At 51.2% G+C, this 12,320-nt stretch overlaps 1 long non-coding RNA gene across 1 annotated transcript; it reads right to left on the minus strand.

The window, feature by feature from the left end:
* Positions 1 to 5,190: 5,190 nt before the first annotated feature.
* Positions 5,191 to 11,944, minus strand: LOC113878517. The gene is made up of 2 exons (XR_003507008.1): positions 11,618 to 11,944; positions 5,191 to 5,336 (listed from the first exon to the last, which is right to left on the minus strand). It is a non-coding gene; the product is annotated as an uncharacterized LOC113878517 (long non-coding RNA).
* Positions 11,945 to 12,320: the final 376 nt, after the last annotated feature.

Raw genomic sequence — 12,320 nt, forward strand, 5'->3', positions numbered from 1 at the left:
GCCAAGAAACAGAAAAGAGAAAATTGTGGAAGGAATGATACAAGAATATTTCCCAGAACCAAAGGAAAAGAACTTCCATAGAGAAAGAACCTGCCAAGTGCAGGGCACAGCGACTTAAAACCACAGCCGTGTGGCCAGCCGCCACCCTTGTGAGCCGCCGCGTGGCAATACCTGTAGATGAAGATGCTCCTGGCCTGCAGCTGCAGGGCAGTTACCCAAAGTCTTGCTAAAACAGATTCTCACCCACCAGGTCTGGGTCAGGACCTGAGCATGCTTGTCTATCAAGTTCTGTTATGATGCCGACGCTGCTGGCTGGAAGACCGAACGGTGGTCCAGGGCAGTGGTGGTCACCACTGGCAGTGCATTGGCGTCCCCTGATGAGCTTGACACACACTCGTGCTGGACACACCCCCAGAGATTCTGGTCTAATCAATTTCGGGCCCAGCCTTGATATCAGGATTTTGTAAAGCTCCCCTGATGACTCTATGTGCTGACAGAACTGAGAATCATTGCCCTATAGAAAAACTCTTCTCTGTGAATTCCAAAAGATATCCATGGGATGTTTAGAGCAGTACCTTTTTACTAGCTAAAAACTGGAAACAACCTCAATACCATCCACAGAAGAAAAGATCCATAAATTGTGAGATAGTCAAACATGCCCCGCTCAGTAGAGATGAGTCTCACAAACAATGCTGAGCAAAGAAACAGATGGCAGAAAAAAATAAACACGCTATGACACCATCTATGTGGAGATTTTAAAACATGCAAAAATGTTATGTATTAACATATATTTTATGCAGTGGAAGAATAAACGCATAGGAAGGATAAACAACAGATTGCAAGATACATCTTGAGAGGAAGAGGCATAAGGAGTGGTTTCAACTTTACTGGTAATGTTTCCTTCATCTCAGTGATAGATTGGTGGGTTTGTAATATTTATAATATTTCATTATATGTTATATTTGTGTTATTTATATATGTCTGAAGTCTTTCCGAATAAAAAATGTAGGAAACATGGGAATTCCCTAGAAGTCCAGTGGTTAGGACACCATGCTACCCGTACAGGAGGTGCAGGTTCAATCTCTGATTGAGGAACTAAGATCCTGCGTGTGGCGAGGAGTGCAGAGACAAAAAAAATACTTTAGGGAACTCTAGCAAGCCTTTTTCTTTTTTTGGCTGCACCATATGGTGTGTGTGGGATCTTAGTTCCCTGACCAGGGATTGAACCTGTGCCCCCTGCATTGGAACACAAAGTCTTAACCACTGGACTGCTGGGTAAGCCCCCCTAGAGCAAGCCTTATGAAATTTCAGGACACCAGGTAAAAAAATCCTAAAAAAAAAATTCTAAAACCTTCCAAAGAGGGGAAAAAAAAAAAAAAAAAGATTAATAACAGGTCACATACCAAGAGCCAGGGATTACAATGGCTTTGAAATTCTCAAATCACATTTTGAAGCCAGAACACAGTGAAGAAGTATCTTCTGAATTCTGGCAGGAAATGATTTCTAATCTGGATTTATATCCACCCAAATCTCAATGACGGTAGAATGAAAATATTTTCAGACTTGTGAGGATTCTTTTTTTTTTTTTTTTTTAATTTACCTCCCATACATTCTTTCTCAGGCAGCTACCACAGGATGTGCTCCAACCAAACAAGGGAGAAAACCAGGAAAGAGGATATGGAGCCTCAGGAAACTGGAGCTGACACAGGAGAGGGGCAAAGAGAGTCCCCAGGATACTGGCAATAGCTGCAGTCAGGGGCTAGTGCCAGCCAGAGCATGAGGGCAGATAAGGCACACAAGGATGCACAGACAGGAGGCATCCCTGTGTTAGACTGAAAATAATATCATGATAGATTGTATCATGATATATAATATACAAAACTGAAAGATCAAGAAATAGCATCAGCAGCAGATTTCAGTACAAAGGTAAACACCAGCGGAGATGGCTAAGAGCTCTAAGAGTTACCAAGAGAGGGACTTGGAAGTGGAGTAGGGGATTGTTGCCCTACCTTATAAAGTTTGCAGGACAATGTTTTTTTATTTATATTTATTTGGCTGTGCTAGGTCTTAGTTGTGGCATGTGGGATCTGGTTCCCTGACTAAGGATCAAATCCGGCCCCCCTCCCCATTGGGAATACAGAATCTTAGCCACTGGACCACCAGGGAAGTCCCCCAGGATAATTTTTAAATTGTGTGTTATGGAGGCTGCAGGGGTCGGGTCCCTCTCCTGGACTGGGTCTGGTCTGGGCACGGGGTTCTAGTAGGAGCTGAGTGTGGTGGCTTGTGCTACATCAGGTCTGAGGGGTCTAAGGGGATGTTGGTCCCCTTAGATGTTACATTTCTAACAATGGAATTTTTAATGGAAAAATACATATCAAATAGGATAAACCCATTGTGAGAGCCCTAAGGCCATAGCAGGTAAGTAAATAAGGAGGCGATGAGGACCTGCTTGGCAGAGAAAATACAGCCCCCAAAGGTCCCTATGTACAAATATCCAGTCTGTAAGGACCTGTTGCCTCTGCCCCTCAGCTCTCAGGAATCTCCATGCTGGGACCAACACCCCCTTAGACCCCTCAGACCTGATGTAGCACAAGCCACCACACTCAGCTCCCACTAGAACCCCGTGCCCAGACCAGACCTAGTCCAGGAAAGGGACCCAACCCCTGCAGCCTCCAGGCTGAATCCCAAATGTGTTTCCTAGAGGGCTGATAGGGTCCTGAAGAAGTTTCATCACATATTAACCCAGAAGCGCTCAGCTTTAGGGCAGACATGGATGCCGAACCCCCTACCAGGGTCTGGGAGCTGCCAGGAGTCAAGGGTTCTTTGTGGGCTGTTTGGGAACCTAGAAATCCTTTCTTTATAAAAATGAAAGGATTGCTTTCTGAGTCTTCAGGCAGCCAACTCACAAGTTAACCTTTGGACATGAGACTCTTGTGGCTAGGGATGGAGGGGGTTCTATGCCATCTGTAAAAATTACAGAGTGCAGAAGTGACTTGATTTGTCCCAAATATCAGATAGCCCAAGTAGTTCCTAAAGAGGCCACATGTAGGTGGAAAGTTCATGAACTTTGAACACTGGTTTCAAATCCCAGCGCTACTACTTAGTTCCTGAAATTATGGGTACTGCTCTGTCTCTACTTGCTGATCTGTAAAATGGGGATAATACTTCCTTCATGGGGCTGTTGTGGAACTTAAAACCCTGAAAGCACATGTAAAACTCCTACCACTGCTGTTAGTCATGACTCCTATAGGATTCAGATGTGGCGCTTGCCTCAGGAGTCGTTTAGATGATGTAAGAAGGTAAGTTCGGTGCTTGCATCGACCCTGAGGCCCAGCAGATGGTCATGTTCTTCCCCTTGGGGAACAAGAGTTCATCCACCTAATATTGACTGGCAGCTACTGGGCTGTGAAGTGCAGTGTTCGAGGCTGAGGTTCAGTGGTAGACAAAAGGGACATAGCCCCCACCCTCCTGCAGCATCAGAATCACCCAGTGGGCTTGTTAGAACATAGGTCCCTGGACCGCACCCCAGAGCTTCACTCAGAGGTCCAGGGAGGGGCTGAGAATGTGCATTTTTAAGTCCAGATGATGCTGACACTCCCCGCTGGGAGACCAACTTTGAGACGCATGAATCTAGCAGAACCCGTTTACCTGTGTCTCCTTGGACTGATACCCCTAGGCCGACCCAGGCAAGGGAGCGGGAGTGGATGACGATGACCGGTTGGCAGACAAAACTCAAAGCCCCTTTGGAGGAGGAGACAAGCCTGGAACTGAGTCCTGCTGCCATGTCCCAGCCCCAGGCAGAGGCCCTGCCCCTAGCTGTTCCTTAGCCCTGGAGCAAAGAGCATCCACTGGCTCAGCAGGTGAGAGTCACTTCCACCCACAGAGGGTGAGGGCTGGCATCTTTCCCAAACGAGAAAATGCCCACTTTCTGGTGTTGCCAGAAGCCTGCAATCTCTTTTTCTGCCTCTCCAGCGAAATGTCTCTGGCATGTTCTGAGTGCTGAGTGCTGGGGAGCAGCAGGCAGCAAAGAGGAAAGTTGCCCGGCCAGAGATACCCCAGGCAGTGCCCTCCCTTTCTTCCTTCACTGCCCCCGCCTCCTCACACCACTTTGTTTGCTGACAACAAACAGAGCCCTCAATTCCACTGAGCCAGGGCCCGGGAGAGACGAAGCATTTTGCTGTGTAATAACCGTCATGGCCACCATCTGTTGAGTCAGGCACCTGCTGCAAGCTTTAAGGATCCTCACCCACCTATTTTGCAGAAGAGGAAACTGAGGCCCAGGGTCATTGAGATACCTGTATTTGAATGCAGGGCAGGCAGATGCCAAAGACCATGCTGGGGGGGTAGGAGGTGAGGGTGGGTGTTGGTGAGAACACGTCGGGATTCTGATGGGAAGGGAGCCCGATGCAGGCAGAGAAAGGAAGGCACAGATAGAAACTTCTAGATGAATAGGGTAAAGTCAGCCCCTTGTCCCACTAGGGTATTTTCCTGCTAATAAACAAATGAGAACAAAGCTCAGTCAGTGCTCAGAGATTTTTGCCTCCATGTTGGACACAGTCTCGTGGCCCCAGCCCAACGAGGTTGAGAACGCCCCATGCTCTCTTCAGTCTTCCCTTATCGGGACACCCTAAATAGGTTCCATGAGGCAGCTGTCTTTTCAGGCCATGCATTTAGCTAAGAGGGTTTCCAGGAGCTTCCATCAACCAAGTAGCCTCTCAGCACTTTTGGAGTCAGATCCAGCCTATCTGGACTGACCTACAACTCCTCCCCGGGGCTATGGGAGCCACACCTTGAACATGACCCCTGAACTCCAGGACCAGGAGCTGCCGTTCCACAGCCCCCAGCTCATCTCAGCTGTCAACCCCCCACAACTGTCTTGTCTTCCCACACCACCCACCCCTCTTTCCTTTTTTCTTTTTATTCTTCGTTATTGTGGTAAAATACACATCACGTGAATGTTAATCATTTTTAAGTGTGCAGTTCAGTGATAATTAAGTACATTCACATGGTTGTACAGTCATCACCACCATCATCTCCAAAACTTTTTCATCATTCCAGAGGAGAATTCTGTGCCAGTTACAGGCTAACTCCCCATTCCTCCCGTCCCCACCCCCTGGCACCCTCTTTCTACTTTCTGTCTCTATGAACTTGAACTCTAGGTACCTCACGTAAATGGCATCAATCTTACAGTGTTCTTCTGTGTCTGGTTTATTTCCCTTCATGTTTTCTGGATCCATCCATCTGGTAGCCTGTGTCAGAATTTAGTCTCATTTCATGGTTGAATAATATTCCACTAGGCAGATAGGTCTCGTGGCTTATCCATTCACCTGATTCACCTGTTGATGGACAGTTAGGTTATTTCCACTTTTTGACTATTGTGAGGAAAGCTGCCATGAACATATAGATACATGCCATACATGCTGTAGATACACAAGGATCTGTTCGAGACCCGGCTTTTCATTCTTTTGGGAGCATTCCCGGAAGCGGGGTTGCTGGATTGTGTAGTCATTCTACATGTCATTTTTAAGGACTCATCACTGTTTTCCACAGCAGCTGCACCATCTTGCACTGCCCCTGGCAGCACATGAGGCTCTGCTGTCCTCCTCGCCTCTCCGTCCCCTGCGGCTCGTGGCACGGGGAGCGGCAGTCACCCCAAGGCCTCAGCTGCTTCCTCAATGGTTGGAGCCGCACTGGCCTCAGTCCTGGTCTCGGGGGCACATGCAAAACCTGTGCAGTCACCCAGGGCCCCAGGTTCAGTTTCACGGTCTGCTGTCCCTGTCTCAAAATTCTCGATAATGTTGAACAGGGAGCCCTGCATTTGCATTTTGCACTGGGCCCTGCGAATTCTATAGCAGGTCCTGGCTGGCCTGGCTGCTGTTTCTAGGTGCAGACCCTATAGTATGGCCAGATCCACAGTCAAGGCCTGACAGGTAGGATCCTCACATTCTGCTGAGGGGCGACCTGCGAACACCAACACTCCTGGCCTTGCTGCCGGCCCACGTATGAGACGGGAGAACTGGACTCAACAAGTCTTCTAATTGTGTTCCCCAGAGGTCCTGGGGGTACAGAGATGGGACGTCCCAGGGGACAGGAGTGGGGCCCATATCATCCCCACCCCTACTGCCAACCTAGGGGCTCCCTCGGACCTGTTCTATTTGGTTCTGTAGCACGAAGGAAGCCATTGGAAACCAACCGACCTGTCTGGACCCTCCACCCCAGGCCACCCTGGCCCTGCACTCTGCCCCCAGGGAGGGAGAAGAAGCCTCCGGCATAAGGAGACCAGGTAGAGGGCCCCGTGGTGGGAAAGGTATCCCGGGCACAAGCCCGAAAAGCCCTGGGAGCGGCCCTTGCCAGGGAGATAGACACCACACACATACACACACACACACAACCCCATGCAGACACAGAAAGATCCAACTGTTTACAAAACACATGTGACCAGTCGGTTCAATTGTTCGTCTCAAGGGCCAGCCGAGGCTCTTCTGCACATGGGAGGGACGAGATTAAAGGAAAACCTGACACTGGCCTTGCCCAGGCCATTTGGGGAGAAAGGCCCTGCCAGGCATCATTGGCAGGGCCCCCGGCAAGACTGTCGCCTGCAGAGAAGGGCCTCGAGGCTCTAGTGTCCTCGTCTGTCCCTTCCCCAGCAGCCGGCCAGGACTCTGACCTGCAAGTGCCCAGCCCCACCCCCCAGGCTGCCTTATGCTGAAACCCAGGGAGAGAGTGGGGAGGGGGATCGGACAGAGGGAGGGGAGAGGCGGGTAGGGGCTGGAAGAGATCCTGGGAGACCCAGACAAGCTGCCCCCTCAGCCTCACAAAGACAGGCAGGGCTCTGAGCTCTTTGATGCAGACCGCAGGATGTCTGCAGCCGCTTCAGTGCCAATTACCAGGGAAATAATTCAGCGTGCTCACCCCCTACCTCTCAGCAGACACTCTTTGGGGACATTTTAAATCTGACTGTACCTGCTGAGCAGCTGACAAGTGAAGCCTCTCCCTTCCCACTGCCGGCTCCTCCACCTCTCTGCCCAAGCTCTTTAATGGGGAAAATGGGGAACAGAAGCTGGGGCTTGTTATCCCTCCCCGCCACCACCCCACCCCCATACCGCCCTAGGCAGGGCCTGCTCTGATCAGAACCCAGCTGAGCTGGGCTCCCTAGAGTCCATTCCCCTCTCCCCCACCCCCCGGCTCCTTAAAGGCAGGGTCATGTCTTATTCATCTTTGAGTCCCTGGTGAGCTGTCAAGAAATATTGCGGGGTGGAGAGATGGGTAAACGGGGAGGTGGATAAGTGGGTGGACAGGGTGGAGGGGCGGAGGGACAAAGGGAAGGATGGATGGAGGAAGGGAGAGAGGAAGGGAGGGCTGGAGGGATGGGGTGTGGACCGGAGGAGTGCTGGGCAGATGGATGGAAACATAACTGAATGGTTATTATGTGTGGACCAGGGTATTGAAAGACACTGAGGATAGAAGGATGGACTGCTGTCCACTGAGGGAGGATGGGTGGATGGCTGGATGGCTGGATGGATGGGGGGATGGATGGATGGGGGGATGGGATGGGTGGATAAATGGATGGGTGGATGGATGGATGGATGGGTGGATGGGTGGATGAATGGATGGATAAATGGATGGATGGATGGGTGGGTGGATGAATGGATGGATGGATGGATGGCTGGATGGGTGGGTGGGTGGGTGGATAAATGGATGGATGGATGGATGGATGAATGGATGGATGGATGGATGGATGGGTGGGTGGATGGGTGGATGGGTGGATGGGTGGTTGGATGGGTGGGTAGGTGGGTCGGTGGGTGGATGGGTGGATGGATAAATGGATGGATGGATGGATGGATGGATGGGTGGGTGGGTGGATGGATGGATGGATGGGTGCATGGATAGATAGATGGGTGAATGGGTGGATGGATGGGTGCATGGATAGATGGATGGGTGAATGGGTGGATGGATGGGTGAATGGATGGATGGATGGATGGATGGATGGATAAATGGATGGATGAATAGATGGGTGGGTGGATGGATGGATGGATAAATGGATGGATGAATAGATGGGTGGGTGGATGGATGGATGGATGGATGGATGGATAAATGGATGGATGCATAAATGGATGGATAGATGGATGGATGGGTGGATGGATGGATGAATGGATGGATGAATGGGTAGATGGGTGGATGGATGGGTGGATGGGTGGCTGGATAGAAACGCTCCCAAGTCCAGGGTCCATCTGTTCCCCATCCTTAGGGAAAGGCCAGCAAATCAGGAAACTACACTTTCCACAAGCTGTGGGGTCCCTGCTAGGGGCTCACCCAATTCAAAGCAGCTGTTAGGCTCCAGGAGAAGAGCTGATGTTGAGACAAACCCAGGCTGCTAAGGACCCAGTCTTTGAGGTCTCCATGAGTACCCTGCCTGGGCACCCAGCCTCCAGGTCCCAGTGCAGCTGCTGTCTAGGGGGTCGGGAGGGCGGGTAGGAGTAGCAAGTCCTCACTGTCCTGACCCTGCTCCCTCCAGAGCGTGTGGGTACAGACGGGGTCGCCTTGTCCACGGGAGCCTGTTTCCCTATTGAAGGGTGAACCAGCTAGCCTCTCAACGGTGTCACCTGGGAGGGAGGCCGCCCTCAACAGGAGCAGCTCTGCTGCAGGGGCTGGAGCACAGGTGGGAGCACCATCTCTGGAAGAACCAGGGAGGGACGCCCTGTGGAACCATGAACAGATCCCCGGTGGGCACCCTGCACAGCCAAGAAGAGATCCCCACTGCAGCCTTTCCCTGCTCTGAAGCCCTTCCCAGTCCACACTGATCGTCCAGCCCAGTTCCATGTGCAACCTCCTTCTGTGATCTGAATGGTTGGCCCTACCATTGCTATTAGGGGAAGGAACTGTCTTTGCTTAGGAAAATACTTTTTAAGGCTGATAGTGGCCGTTCCTGAGAACATAGTCTAACCAGGACCCACAGCCACAAAAAAGATAGGAATGAACAGGAATTTAGAAGAAGGGAGAGAGGTCAGAGAGTGATGCCAGAGAGATGGGGTGAGGTTGAGGATCTCTGAGTGAGGCTACCACTGCCCCTCTCCATGGCCACATGCCCCACCATGGGAGCAGAAGGACTGGCCTGTCTTGTTCCCTGCAGTGCTGTTTGCTCTGGGGTGATAGAAGCCACTCCCACCTCACCCAGCACACCCACAGACCTTGTGGAGACTGATTTGCAGGAAGAAAGGGTTGAATTTCACATCTGAATCTCTGTGGTTCAGAATCTTAGTATGGACATGATAACTACCCCACAGCGTGGATTCTACTTGGCCAAAGCAAGATCCCCAAGCCAGAGGTGAGGCAAACACTCCAGGCTTGCAGAAACCTGAGCAAAGGCCTCAGCCTTTCCCAGGGCACCTAAGTGGACTTTGGTGTCTCCCCTTCTGGATCTGCGGAGCATGGAGACTACAACCAGGGTGGCCACCCATCCCAATGTCTCCACAACTATGGGGTTTCCCAGGGTGCAGGACTTAAAAAATGACTTATTTGGATTTGGTTGTGCTGGATCTTCACTGTTGCCCACAGGCTTTGCCTGGTTGTGGTGAGCGAGGGCTACTCTTCATTGTGGTTCACGAGCTTCTCCTGTTGCAGAGCACAGGCCCTGGGCCATGTGGACCTCAGTAGTTTGGCACACAGGCTTCGTGGTTGCAGCTCTTAGGCTCTAGCACACAGGCTCACCAGTAGTTGTGACTCACAGGCTTAGTTGCTCTGCAGCATGTGGAATCTTCTCGGACCAGGGATTGAACCCGTGCCCCCTTCATTGGCAGGCAGATTCTTATTCACTAAACCACCAGGGGAGTCCAGGATGTAGGACTTGCAGTGCTAAAGCTGGGAAAGGTGCTGGCCACACTGGGAAGAGTTGCTGCTGCTGCTGCTAAGTCACGTCAGTCGTGTCCGACTCTGTGCGACCCCATAGACGGCAGCCCACCAGGCTCCTGTCCCTGGGATTCTTCAGGCAAGAATACTGGAGTGGGTTGCCATTTCCTTCTCCAGTGCATGAAAGTGCAAAGTGAAAGTGAAGTCGCTCAGTCGTGTCCAACTCTTCGAGACCCCATGGACTGTAGCCTACCAGGCTCCTCCATCCATGGGATTTTCCAGGCAAGAGTACTGGAGTGGGGTGCCATTGCCTTCTCCGTGGGAAGGATTGCTTCCCCTTAAACATCTGGGTCCCTTGGGCCATGCTGGGTTCTAGACTCAGCCCCTCACATAATTTCCACCCCTCAACCCTGCCCCACCGGTTAGTTCTCACAGCACTGGGAAGCAGACACATTCCTCCCTCTTTGAAGATGAGGAAACTGAGGCTGGGAGAGGTTAAGCCACTTACATGAGATAACACAGCTAGCAAGGGGCAGAATGAGGATTTGAAGCCCAATCCCCGTTCTTAAGCCTGTGCTCATCTACCTGGTCCCCTGAGGATGCTAAACTTGTTGAAAACTGCAATCAGCATCCTCAAGTAGCCTTACACTGTGCCCTGGTGTCAAGTCCCCTTGGTTTCTGGAACCACTCCCCCTCTCCCTCTCGGCCCGCTTCCTGCCAATGGCTTTGCCCTTCCGTGGGCCCCCTGGCTGTGGGTCCAGCAGGCCTTTGCCACACTCCCCATCAGCCCAGCAGAGCCCTGTGGGACTGTACTGCACAGCCTCCTCTGAAATCAGAGGAAACAAAAATGTCCTCTCCTTCCTGCCCTGGATTTTATCAGTTCCCCTCCCCCACTGTGTTCCGTGCCCTGAACCTCCCTCATCCGCTCCTAGGACTGAAAGCGGTATTTTCCACCCAGCCCAGGGATTTCCACACTGGGAATTCAAACAGCGCAGCATGGAATAGGCTCAAACAGAGTCAGCTAATGGAAATAACAAGATGATAAATTATTCCACGGACAGAGCGATTTTTCCTTATACCCTGCTTGACTCAGAAAACAGTGTGATCGCAGTAGAAATTGGAGGTGTCAGAGCTGGTGTCTGGGGAAAGAGAAATGAAAGCATTCTGCTTGCTGCTATCCACGCAGCCCCCCGGGGGTGAGAAAGAGTATGAGGTTAATCCCAGGCCAGGAGCACAGCTGGCCCAGAGCAGGCATGTCCTCCCTGGAAGCTCCAGGACTTGCCACAAGCTGGCTGAAGAGTCAAAGGCATGAAGCCCAGGCCCTGGAGTCAGCAGAGCTGGGTTCTCTTTCCAGCTCTGGCATCTGCTGTGTGACCTTAGACAAGTAACTTAACCTCTGTGAGACTCAGTCTCCCAGTGATAACAAGAATGAGGATTACAATTATGACCTGGCACTTGCTCTTCACTGATGCTTTGTTCGTGATAATGATGGTAAATGCCCTGACTTGCCCTCCTCTCTCTGGATATGCCCACTCCATGTGATCAGTGGGTAAACAGAATAGCTTCCAGGCTTCAGATGTAAGCTCCGGCAGGGGAGGCCAGGAACTGCCGTTGAACACACCACCCTGGGACCATCTGGGGTACCAAGCCCATGCCTCCAGGAGGCAGCTCCCCAAGGTAAGCCCCAGCCCCTGCCCAGCACTGCTAATTCCGGGACTGGGGGTTGGGGATGCCGTCTGACCCTTACCTCCCAGCTGACCCAGGCACTCACCTTATAGTGTCCTCCACTCTCCCCAGAGCTTCCAGACAACTGACGTTCATCCTCTTCCTTGTCTGTTTTTTGTTTTGGTTGTATGCCTCACCTTTTAGCCAGTTTTCTAGAAATCTTTCTGAGGTGTATTTAGGAGCATCCCTTTTTTTTCCAGATCAACATGTCAGCAAGCATCTTGTAAACTTCGCTTGATTACTCCGGGTGCTGTGGACATGAGGCGATCCCTGGGCCCCCAGCACTAAATGGCTCCCATGTATATTGAGCTGAGTTCAGTTCAGTTCAGTTCAGTCGCTCAGTCGTGTCCAACTCTTTGCGACCCCATGAACCGCAGCATGCTAGGCCTCCTTGTCCATCACCAACTCCCAGAGTCCACCCAAACTCATGTCCATTGAGTCAGTGATGCCATCCAACCATCTCATCCTCTGTCGTCCCCTTCTCTTCCTGCCCTCAATCTTTCCTAGCGTCAGGGTCTTTTCAAATGAGTCAACTCTTCGCATCAAGTGGTCAAAGTATTGGAGTTTCAGCTTCAACATCAGTGTTTGCAATGAACACCCAGGACTGATCTCCTTTAGGATGGACTGGTTGGATCTCCTTGCAGTCGAAGGGACTCTCAAGAGTCTTCTCCAACACCACAGTTCAAAGCATCAATTCTTCAGTGCTCAGCTTTCTTTATAGTCCAACTTTCACATTCATACATGACTAC

This window comes from Bos indicus x Bos taurus, chromosome 19 (assembly GCF_003369695.1).
Source record: "Bos indicus x Bos taurus breed Angus x Brahman F1 hybrid chromosome 19, Bos_hybrid_MaternalHap_v2.0, whole genome shotgun sequence".
In the NCBI taxonomy this organism is placed as follows: domain Eukaryota; kingdom Metazoa; phylum Chordata; class Mammalia; order Artiodactyla; family Bovidae; genus Bos; species Bos indicus x Bos taurus.